Genomic DNA, 12844 nt, shown 5'->3' on the forward strand with positions numbered 1-12844 from the left:
GCAGGGGCTAAACCACTGAGCCACCCAGAGATCCCGCAAGCTAACTTTCAAGACTCCTTTATAACATGTTGGGAAAGGCTGAAAAGAAGAGAATTACAACAGAAGTGCCAAAGACGTGGTGAGTAGAAATAAAACTAGCAACAAACGGAAGACCCAGAAAGTGTAAGAAAAAGTGGAAAGTTAGCGTTGTTTGAAAAAAATAATGAAGAGAAGCTCCATTTTAAAGAAAAAGAAGAAGAAGGTGGTGGTTAAAGATACTTCATAGAAATGGTTCAGAGAGTTTTCAACATGATAAATAAGGAAAACATATACATAGGCATATATGAGTAAAAATTTTCAATGACGTAACAAAGGGAATTCCAAAAGTTCCAAGAAGAAAGTAGTAGACTTCTAAAGAGAACAAGAACCAAACCAACAACATAAATCTCAATATCACCACTAACTCTAAGAAGTGTTGCAGAATGGGCAGCCTGGGTGGGTCAGCGGTTTAGTGCTGCCTTCAGGCTGGTGTATGATCCTGGAGGCCTGGGATCGAGTCCCACGTCGGGCTCCCTGCATGGAGCCTGCTTCTTCCTCTGCCTGTGTCTCTGCCTTTCTCTCTGTGTGTCTCTCAAGAATAAATGAGTAAAATCTTAAAAAAAAAAAAAAAAAAAAGTGTCCCAGACTGAATATTTGTGTGTTCCCCCAAATTTCATATGGTGAAGCCCTGACCTTCAGTGTGATGATATGTGGAAGTGGGGATTTGGGAAGGTAATCAGGTCATGAGAATGGAGCCCTCATGATGGGATTAGTACCCTTACAGGGAGAGACACAGGGAGCTTGCTCTGTCTCTGAGTGTACTCACCGAGGAAAGGAAGGCCATGTGAAGATAGGAAGAGAGCTCTCACCAGGACCCAAATTGGCTGTCACCTTGGTGTGGGTGGGACTTCTAGCCTCCAAAACTATAGGAAAATACATTTGTGTTGTTTAAGGCACCTAATCTATATAGTATTGTGGTATGGCAGCCTGAGCAGACTAACATAGAGTAATATTTTATCCTTATTTTCAACATAAACATTCTGTACCTAACCAAATTTTCAATTAAATGTGAGAATGTGTTGAAAATATTTTCAGGCATTCTGGTTTTCAAAAGTTTTGCTGGACAAAAATCCACTTTGAAAACAGTCTGAGAGGAATGGCTCAACTCCAGGAAAGGCTTCTACAAATGTAGAAGGGTGGTAATATATGTTAGGTACTTGATTGTTGTCTAGTGAGGCCAAGCTAAGAAAAGAAAAAGGCAAAGGGCATCTTAACTCAGAACTAAAATTTTGAACAGTACCAAACAGTGGACAACACAGTGAGGAGAGCCAAGGGATATGAGAACTTGCTTAAACACATGTCAAAATAGGGGAAAGATCTAGATATTAATTAGTTTAGAAACTCGATAGTAAATATGGATCTTAATAAAGAGTGACCATGAACAGAAGAAAAATAGAATGTGTTGCATTTATATCAGCCAGGGGAGAAAAAAAAATTATCAATCCAACAGAAAGCAGAAAAAGAAAATAAAAACTAAGATTAAATATAGCAAATGGAGATTTGACACAAGATAGTAAGAACAAATCAATATAAAAAATTTAGATATGGGATCCCTGGGTGGCGCAGCGGTTTGGCGCCTGCCTTTGGCCCAGGGCGCGATCCTGGAGACCCGAGATCGAATCCCACATCAGGCTCCCAGTGCATGGAGCCTGCTTCTCCCTCTGTCTGTGTCTCTGCCTCTCTCTCTCTCTCTGTCTGTGACTATCATAAATAAAAAAAAAAAAAAAAAAAAAAAAAAATTTAGATATGCTACACTCAGCAGTTCAAAAAATGGAGGCTATAGGACTGGACTACAAAGTAAGATTTGACCATTTGTTGCCTGGAAGAGTCATGCTTAAATCAAAAGATAGAGAAAATGTGAAAATAAGAGTATGTCAATTATGAACCAATGATTACTGGTGTAACAGATGAAAATATAACAAAATAGATTCTAAGACATGAATATCATAAAGGACAAAGAAGGATCTACATTGTATAAGGAGCTTTACTATAAGAATATTCTATCATTGTAAACATGTATTCAGGGAGAAATAGATTTAGTAGAAATAGATTGTAGTTTGGAACTGCAACAGATTTCTCTAAGAAGTGGTTCAATCAAGCTGCCAAAAAGCACCATTGTAAAAAATCTGAATGATACAATTAATAAGCTTACATATTATACTTAGATAGAACTCTACAACCAACAAACAATAGATGTTATTTTTGCAAACTCACAGAGCAGGTACCAATATATACTTCTCATTTCTTTTACTTTTCTTATGGTATGGAACAGGGACTTCTTATACTACATCATCTGCAGATGAAACAATTATTTATATACAAAACAACAGAATCAGTAGACAGACTATTATAATCAAAGCTCAGCAAGGTGGTGTGTGTTAGTTGTAAATGCATGCATTTACACTCAGGAGATGTGGAAGGAAGTCTCTATACCAGCAATTTGACTATATAATCCAGCATAAGATACCATTCACAACAGCAACAAAATCTGTCAAGTATCTGTATTCACAGTGTCTTATGGAGAAGACATAAAATTCCCATAAAGACAGAAGACAATATCCAAAGAGACATTCCTTTCCTAAAATAACAATTTTAATATTATAGAAATATCGATTCTCCTAATTAATCTTTAAATTCAATATTTTCGTTGGATTTATTTAGAAACTTGATGAACCTAATCTAAAATTTGTATCGAAGATCACATTTCCATGAAATGACAGAATATGACAAAAATACTAGAGAGGAAAGACTGCTTTAGCAGATATTAACACGTACACACTTACACAAAAGCCATAGTAATCAAAATAGTACAGTTCTATAACACCAAAACATAGACACCTAGGATACCATAGAAAGCCTCATTTGGGAACAGCATAAAAATATGTAGTGTTTAATCACAGTGAGTGTCGAAATAGTCTATGACCCAAATTTGTGCTCTTGAGTATATAACCCAAATAAATTCTCAGACCACTAGAAGACATGTCCAGACACTGGCCAAGAATTAGAGACATCGCTGGGGATGAGATGTGTAGGATGCAGAAAACGCATACTTCAGGGCATTATCCAACAGTCAGATGCCATCACTATATGTGAACACGGCATCATGAATAAATCCAAAAAGCACAACGTTGAGTGAAAAAAAGTGAGAAACAGAATGTAATTTATTGCACAGTTGTGCCCATTAGTCAACACATAACAACAAAATATAGCATGTAGGCATACATCTACGGCTAAAGCCAAGGATGGACATACTACACAAACATGTACAGCAAATGTTGGGATGGCTATTTCTGCAGGATGGGAGGAGGAATGAGGACAAAAGCGAACACGCACATACGTTAGAGAGAAACCCATGCATGTGTGCATTTACAGCTAACACACCACTGTGAGTTGCCTTATGCAAGCAAATTATGATCTGCTATGTTCTGTGCATTCCAAAATAAAACAAGAAAAGTAATGATCTTGGTTGTCTAACATTCAGTTTATTTAAAAGTCTTGTGACAACAAAAACTAGGTTCAAACTGCACTGGGGGAATGTCTCCAAGGGACCTATTTTGACAAAGCTAGCAGGCCCTGCAAAGTTAACATTCCAGCAATGTGTCCTAGGGGGTTTCCCCAGAAGAGTGTCCCTAGATTCATACAATATGAGAAAACTATCTGGGAGGAGATTTCCTATCTCTCAGAAGAATTGTAATTCCGGAGGTGCAAGAAAGGTTGCCAGCTTCATTTATTTTCACTATCTGTGCCTCTCGGTGGACAGAACAACTAGCAGAGATCTCCTGGGCTGGTGAATGCATCTTGCTTTGTTGACCTAGCAAGTTGCCTACCTTTCTCTCCTGAAAAATTCATTTACAGTTTGAACAGCTGGAACAGCTGGCTCATCTGTGCAAACCAAAGCACCTCCTGGCTTAGCTTAGACTGGACTGGCTGAAACAGAGAACCACAGAAACTGAAAGCTGGGCAGAAAAAGCAGTTCTTTCCACACTGTGGGGACAAAAGGTGGAGAGATTTAGAAAGGCCAAGGTTTGGAGAAAGTCCAAGCTCTCTGTCTTCTCGGAACTCTTTCACAGTCCTGGGGAAAAACCCGTACATTAATAACATGGGGCTTGCCAATGTCCTAAGGTTAAACTCATATTTTCAAGGGACAATAATTGTAGGATCAAGCACATGAGAATTAAAATTGGGCATGGTAATTATTTTTCCCTTCCTAGTTGCATAGAAAGGTCAATTCTGGCCAGAGAAATTCAAAGGCGGTGGAATGTAGCACATTTTATAAAGAAACTTTGGAGTTGCCCTGAAGGGAGTACTCCATTGAGAGAATAAAGAGCAGCTGTCTTTGGAAATAGATTTATCCCCCAATATAGGACTGACATGAGTCAAAATTATAAATAATGCCAGCACTGGGTGTGTTGTCCGCTGCATTCAGCTTCCCCTTTGTTTCCATGTCTCTTAAGCCCTACTTGGATTTATTGACTGCCCAGGATCCTGGTGTGTGGTCTCTCAAGATGCCCTGCATGGTTTCTGTATACCCGTTCCCCAGTATCCAATCAAGATCCCCTTCTTACTGCTTCTGTGGAATCCTCCAGGCCATAGAGCAAATGGGGTTTTGGTTTTATCTGAAAGGAAAACTGGAGTTCTAAATACTATTGCATGTTAACAAAAACAGTCTGCTGCTAAAACATTAGCAATCAGAGGTATCAGTTACTTTTTCAGAATATAGGTGTGTTTAATAGTGGTGGCTGAATGTTTTAAAATACTTGCCCTCCTATCCCAGTGTGAGCTCATTTAACATCCTTCAGTAAGTCATTTAGCAGCTTTGAGACTCAGTGTCCTAACTTTAAAATACTGGCAGTGACAGCATTCACCACATCTCAAAGATGTAGGATGCCTAATGGTGGTCCGGGTGGCTGGCGATGGGAATGGTTCTTCCCAGTGCAAGAGCTACAGCCATGTCTATAGAAGAGAAGATTATGCGTAGCCTAGAAGGCCACAGCAGGAGTTCCAGAGAACTAAGTGCAGTGATACAACAGGCCAAATGTCCGTCTTCTGTTTATTGTCACCATGCAGTAGCAATTCTATACAATGTCAGTGAGAAAATATTCCACCTCTTGGAGTGGTTCCAGACACTCTACCTTCACAATCACTGCTGGGAGGTTTAATGCTCTGTACAGGCATAAGAGGATTCCTTGTTCTTAAATCTTAAGCATTTGTGAAGACAGGGTTTGACCCAATGGAATGACAAATACCTAGATCTTGTAGAAATTTGATCACTCCACATTCTTGCTGCCCATTCATATTTTATGTGAGGTCAGATGCTTCTAGGCCTCTGAGGTATTGACCAAATGGTAAAATCACCAGAGTCACTCCTTAAGATTTGCACTCTCTCTCTCTCTCTTTTTTTTACCTGCAAGTATTTTATCCTCAACAATATGATATGCTTGCTTATATAACCAGTAACTTATAATGATTGTCAGATTATTGCCTTGTAACATGGATCTGCATATTGGTTTTTCCCTATACAAGCTAGTTGTTGATCTTTCTTTATTTTAGCTCTTGGCCATTTTGGAGATTAAATGAACTATTTCCAGTTGAGGAAGGGATAACAATACACCTAAAATTTATTTAATTTGAAAAATAATTTTAGTTAACATAGGGAAAAGTTTGCCAATGAAAGAAGTATCTGTAAATTCAAAGATATATTTATTTGCTGTCAAATTTTAGACACTGTGTTTGGGATTTATTTTAATGTTCTTTTTTGGTGAGAGGATTGGGGAGTTTTAGTTTATAAAACCTTATACATTAAGCCCTGATGTCCATGACTACCAATCTTTCTAGAGGTCAAATTTGCATGTGAACTTTCCTGACTACTTATTTTCAATACCGTTTTGAGTTTTCAGTAGAGACATATTTTGTCTTAAATGTATGTCAGAAAGATTCAAAATCATTTGAGAGTCTAGCTCTACAGCTTCTCCACTGGGTTTACTCTAAATATGAGCAGAATAAAACACAGTAGAAAAATCCTGATAAACTCTCTTCTTTTGTTCCATTTCCAGTGAGAACAATTATTCCATAGACTCAACGGTTTAAAAACTGCTTGGACATTATCAATTGCTCAGCTGGGAGAGCTCACCCTGCAAGGGTAAGTTACTTTGATAACGTGAAGAAGACAGTCTCACACCTTTAGAAAGAGAAACAGACATGGGTTATATAATGGGGCATAATTTGGACTATGAAAGATGTGCTGAATGCTAAATGCTTTAGCTGTGTTGAGGGCACCTTGGAAGATCAGGTAAGCAATTATGTCTCATTATCTTTTAGACAAATAGTAAAAAGTAGAATTTCAGTATTCTAAATTCTCATCATAGTTGATGCCAAAACCATTGAGAACCCAAGAATAGTGGCATAGATTTCCCAACAATCTTGCCATAAGCTGTTGAATGGGGCTCCAGTCTTAGGGCAACTTTCTCCCTAGTGATGTTTATGTTGTATTGTTTGAGAGAGATGCTATTTAAAACATTGCCTACAAGGAACCCAGATGTGCATGGTCCCAGCTGGACAGACTGATGGGAACAGTGATGGGAGCCATATGGGTTGGCTGTGAGCAGAGACTCCTGAATCATTTCCCTGTTCAATGATGGCAGTGGTACTTGATTTCTTCCCTTTCCTTGAGTAATGAATAGAGAAGGAAAACACACACGTTGCCCAAAAGCATATGACCTACTTAAATAATTAGACTTGCCTGTGTTTTCTATTTGGGACACTGTCAGTTTTGACCGTGAGTATTGGTAATGTGGAGTTAAAGTGAACTAGTTGTAAACAGTGGATGCTTTTCTCAGTGAGAGCATGTGTTAGGATCTGCGGTGTCACAGTTAACTGGAGACTCTCCCTTATAGAGTTAAGTGGCCACTTTATGAGGGGGGTGGGCATCAGAAGACAGAAAAAAGCTTGAGTTAGCTTGAGCAGTGTGCTCCCTGGGACCGGGAGAGATGTGTGTGCCAGAGTTTGCCGCCTGTGGCAATTGGAGGTGGTATAGGTGGGGGTCCACTGAGTCACAGATTATGTTTCTCATGGATGGGCATTGTTCAGGAACCCCTCAGGCAGCACTGAACAGTTCTGGGGGAGGCAAATTGAAAAGACCCTGAGGTCTTTAGAACAACTTGTTAAACCAATGAAAATCTGCCCCAAATAAATAGTTTTAGGGCTGCAGTAGCTTGTTTTTATAGACATGTGCCTTGCCTCAGCAATCTCCTATAGCAACAGTTAATTCTATTTCCAAGTAAATTCATTCCCCAGAACATTTCTGTAAGTGTGTTGCTGAGCACACTTATTACCCAGCAGTTTGCTTACCTAGAAAATGCCTTCTCACTCACCCTTGAGGAGAGTGCTGGCAACATAAATAACCCTCTTGGAAGCATTCATGCTTTCTGAGTTTAGATGATTGAAGTGTAAGGGACCAGCACAGCTGCGACAATCAATACCAGAAAAAAAAAAGACTTTAATGATATCTCCTAGCTTCTTTCCCTCCTCCCATTAAAAAATTTTTCTCTTGTGGTTTTTCGGTTGCATTTTTATTAACTATATTTTATCCAAAACAAAAAAATTTACATGTAAAAAAATTAAAAAGCAAAATAAGACATTCAAAAGTAACCTAGAGCCACCCTCCCCAGAAATTGTTAGCACACTTAAAAGTGTTTTTTTGAAATTATAAATGTACGTACAAGCAGAAATATATGTATATGTATGTTGTTTTCCTGCAAATGGGGCATATCAAATGGACTCTTGTGTGAACAATCCCCATTTGTGAATATTCTGGTTTTGATGCATGTCGCTCTGAGACAGAGCATGGTGATTTTTCCATATTTTTTCCAAAAGTATACTGATTTTCACTTTGACCAATAGAGTACAAGAAAACCTATTAATTCACAAAGTGCCAACTGTGTGTGCAGCTGTACATATTAATATTTGCAACTCTGGACTTTAAAAAGTGAAATTTTTTTTTTATTTTTTTATTTTTTATTTATTTATGATAGGCACACAGTGAGAGAGAGAGAGGCAGAGATACAGGCAGAGGGAGAAGCAGGCTCCATGCACCGGGAGCCCGATGTGGGATTCGATCCCGGGTCTCCAGGATCGCGCCCTGGGCCAAAGGCAGGCGCCAAACCGCTGCACCACCCAGGGATCCCTGAAATTCTGTTTTTAAGGGACATTTCTTTAATCAGAATTATACAATCATTTCATGATTGCCATTGCTGTTTTTTTTTGTGATCTGCCTGTCCATGTCTTTTGCTTAATGCTTTTAATTGAGTTGTTGAATTTTTAAAATTGGTTTGAAATCTTTATATAGTAAGAAAATTAATCTAGTTTCTTTTTTTATCATTACATAGATTTTCTCCATGTTTCTTCATGAAGTAGGATACTGGCGTGTGTGTGTGTGTGTGTGTGTGTGTGTGTGTGTGTGTGTGTGGTTCCTTGTTTGACATATTGGGGAGGGATACCTATATCCTGCCTTAAAGAGGGAATTTTCATGAGGAATGGTAGGTGACTTTCATCCATTGCTCTTTCAGTCCCCATAAAAAAAATGGCCTTTGTTGAAATGGTTAATGATTCAATAGCTTTCCTTCAGCTACTTCTTTCCTTGGGGGATGATGCTTTAGTGGATAAAATTGCATCTGATTCCTACAAATATTTTGCTTGTGGTTTTTGTTTGCATTAACAAGTAGGATTATTTTTTTCTTCATTTTATACTTGTGCCAGTTGGATTAGAAATTTTTACCAATATCAATGCAGGCTTTTCAAAATTAGGGAGATTCTTATCTTTCTATATCGTGTCCCAATTTAAAGAGTTTAATCATCATATTTAATAAGTGGAGTTCCATAGGATCAACCCACAACTTACCTTTAGCTTTATTCTTCCATTTTACTAGGTTTATTCTTTCCTTTCCACTGGATGAAATGGTAGGCAAGACTAAAAGCTTTTTTGTTTATTCTTGGATAACACTAGTACCATTTTTAATATTAATTATTAATTTCTGGATAATGCTATGATTGATAGTACTTATTGTTAATTAGTAAGTTAATGATTAATGTTAATTAAGTATTAATATGAATACTGCTATCATACTTAAATTCTTATGTGTTTACATTTCAACAATGCTGTGACTTTACCTACATTGGACCAAGAGAAAATACTTTTCTGTGATTCCAACCTACCCCTTAGTTGTTACGACCACTTTCTACCTTGTATACTTTCATTAATGTCAAGAGTTAAATAATCATTCTACCTTCTCTCTACGGAAACTAGAAAATACCTTTATCATTTTTAATTCTATCCCCCACCACAGGACACTTCATGTACTTCATCATCCTAATTTGGAATTTGTCTTTCTCTATTTTAAGAATTCAGTAATAACATTTATACTTCTCAACTATATCATGAGTCATGTAATTTTAATTGTAAATTTTTTGGTTTGATTGTGCACCACTGCTGCTTCTGTGTTCCTTTTCTCCCTATTATCGCGTCTATAGTCTTTATAGGTTGTTGGAGAAGTTGCTTGATTTTCTTTTCTTTAGCAATGACACATGGTTGGATTGAGTCCTGGGATAAAGTTTTTTCCTTCTTTTTCATCCCCACCAAAAAAGATAAGTTACCCAGGTGTAGAAGGCATTTAGAATTAGAATAAAACCTTAAAAACAAACCAGCTACAGCTATCATGACTGACCCTTACAAATCAAATAAACCTCTCGTAGCAGCAGAACTGTCAATCTAATTCAAACAAGCATTTAAAAGCAAAAATGATCCCTGCCAACAAGAGCACACATTTTCAGACAGTAAGAATTCTGTTTCAACTTTGTATTTTGGAATAGAGTTCATTAAGTCTTAAATTCCAAGAAGTCATTATGTGCACAGTATAGCTAAATCTTAAATTGTTTCTTCACTTGAATATAAGAATGTAACTTTAAAACCTAATCTTTTGTTTGGATTGTAGTATTTAAAATTTTTGATTGGCTTGCCAACCTTCAAATAATAATTTTTTACATTTAAAAATACAGAGTTTTAGCTTTTCTTGAAAAACTGAAAAATCTGGTGACACTGGTCTTGTACATGCATTCCATATCATCTTGCTGACAGTAAGTAAAATACCCACTGCAGTGATCATTGAATTTATCCCCTGGTGGTTCTTCACACTGTGCACTGCCTGTAAGCATTTGAGCCTGTGATACCTGATTATGCATAAGAAGGGTGGGTGCTCCCGCTGCCCGTGTGCTCTCCTGCAGCCTGAGAGCATACAGAGCAAACTGGGTCCCCAACGTCACCCCTGTGATTTCTATTCTGAAAGGCTCTGCTACCCTTCACTTTTCCCCTTTCTTTCTTGTTCCTTCATAAATATGTAGCTATTTTAATACTTCTCCAAACACATGCTGATTTTTTATTAACACACATGGCAGTTAATGAAAATTCCTTTCTCCCAGTTCTTCAGACAAAAATCACAGAGTCAATCTTGATTGGCCTCATTGACATTTAAGCAAAGATTTGAAGGAGCCTGCCCCCACCCCCATACCTGCAGAACACCAGCAGGAAGGAAGAGTTTCATAATGCCCTCAGGCAGGTGATATGCATGCTGTGTTTGAGGAACAATAAGACATCCAGTGTAGTTGGGCTTGAGTGAGAAATAACCTCAAAGCCAAGGAGGTTTGTTGACTGAGTCACACTGTAATGCTGTTCCCTGTAATATTTGTTGTATTTCTTTACATAATTACTTGATACCTACTCCCCCCACACCAACTACTTTTAATTGCATTACAGGACTTCTCTTCAGTATATTGTCTTTTGTGGTGCAAAAAATAGCGTTCAGGCCCTGAAGACGTCCATTGTAACACGTTTGGATTTTTTGCCCCATATGAAACTTATGTTGTTGAATCAGTTCTGGATGGTGCACGATGGTTTTTTCATGTTAAATATTTCTCTTTTCTTGGCGTGAATTATGCAATATCTTAGGTAATGTTGATGTGGTTTTTGGAAATATTTCTGGTGAGGTTTGGTGGAATCCAGAACTGATAGCCAAGAAAGAATTCTTGAGATGTCTTTGGTGCAAAATGGTGGTTGTATTAAAGCACAGGGGTAGGACCCGTGGGCAGAAGGACCTGCTGCCCTGGGACTGTGAGGAGTGGCTGATTATATACTTGGGAGTCGGGTTAGGAAAAGAGGTTTCAAAAGAATTTTCATATGCTAAAGAGGACCTACAGGATACTGGAGGCCTTGCCATTGTCAAGTTAAGGTGGTTTTTCCCCTCTAGTGAGGCATTAACATTAAGATAGTTGGGAGAACATTATACTTTGCCCGCTTCAAGTATCTGTCAATGGGCTGCAGGTTATGAGGATTTTGAATTGTATCTATATTTCCTTCTGGAAGCTAGGTTATTGATAAAAAAAGACGCTTGTAAACTGAGGGAGACTTCTGTCTTGCAGGATTTTGATCTCTATAAGTTAACTATTTGTTTTTCCTTCCCTTAGCTTTAGGGCAGCCAAGAGTGCCACCTGGCCGGGGTGGGGGTGGGGGAGTTGCTGTGTAAGTTTGTGCTTTGTCTTCAGCTAGCCTTTTGCTCCCTCATCATCCTAAAGATATCTTAAAAAAAAAAAAAAAAAGATGTCTTAGATGCATCTGGTCCAGTGTGTCATTCAAAACCACTGTTTCTTCATTGATTTTTTTGTTTGGCCGATCTGTCTATTGATGTAAGTTGGGTGTTAAAGTCCCCTACTGTATTGTATTACTATCAATTACATCCTTTTTGTTGTTATAAATGCGTCTATGTATTTGGGTGCACCAATGTTGGGTACATAAATATTTACAATTGTTATATCCTCTTGTTGGATTATTACCTTTAAGATCATGTAGTGTCCTACTTTGTCTCTTGTTACAGTGTTTGTAAAAAACTTATTTATTTGACAAAGAGAGAGAATGATCTCACAAGCAGGGAGAGGGTGAGAGGCAGAGGGAGAAGGAGACTTCCCACTGAGCAAGGAGTCCGATATGGGGCCAGATCCCAGGACCCCAGGATCAAGACCTGAGCTGAAGGTAGACATTTAACTGACTGAGCCACTTAGGTGCCCATTATAGTCTTTGTTTTAAAGTCTTTTTGCTTGCTATAAGTATTGCTATCCTGACTTTCTTCTCATATACATTTGGGTGATAAATGTTATCTCCATCCCCTCACTGTCAATCTGCAGATGGCTTTAGGTCTGAAGGAGTCTCTGGTAGGCAGCATAGAGAAGGATCTTGTTTTTTTTCATCCATTTTGTCACCCTATGTCTTTTGATTGGAGTGTTTAGTCCATTTACATTCAAAGTAGTTTTTGATAGGTATGTAATTATTGCCATTTTGTCACTCATTTCATGGTTGTTTTTGTAGTTCTCTGATCCTTTCTTTTCTTGCCCTCCTCTTGTATTTAGTTGGCTTTCTTTAGTAATAGGTTCCTTTCAGAGAATCCATATTTAATTGACTCTTTTTAGTGTGTTAATTTGAAGTGTCAATTTTCCTCTGCCTCTTGGAGATTGTGGTTTTTTTTTTTAATCTTTTTTTAATCTTTTATTCTTATTTTATTGCCATAGATTTGTGTGGTTCTGTGTGGATGACTTTGTCCTATTATTCATATAGTTGGGAATTTTATCATTTTATGTTAGCTCTTTGGAGAATTATGTGGAAAGAGGAAGAGAGAGCCAGGGTGGGGCAGTTGGGCTTTTGAGTTTCTTCCTCAGAACATTTCCTTCC

At 38.0% G+C, this 12844-nt stretch overlaps 1 long non-coding RNA gene across 1 annotated transcript in view; it reads left to right on the forward strand.

Annotated features, from left to right (window-relative positions):
- Positions 1–12844, forward strand: part of LOC144308088 (uncharacterized) — a 478315-nt gene that overhangs the window by 365617 nt on the left and 99854 nt on the right. Inside the window, exon 19 of the long non-coding RNA XR_013374734.1 lies at positions 6132–6217. This is a non-coding gene — a long non-coding RNA (uncharacterized LOC144308088). The remainder of the gene's footprint in view (positions 1–6131; positions 6218–12844) is intronic.

Source organism: Canis aureus, chromosome X (assembly GCF_053574225.1).
Source record: "Canis aureus isolate CA01 chromosome X, VMU_Caureus_v.1.0, whole genome shotgun sequence".
NCBI lineage: Eukaryota > Metazoa > Chordata > Mammalia > Carnivora > Canidae > Canis > Canis aureus.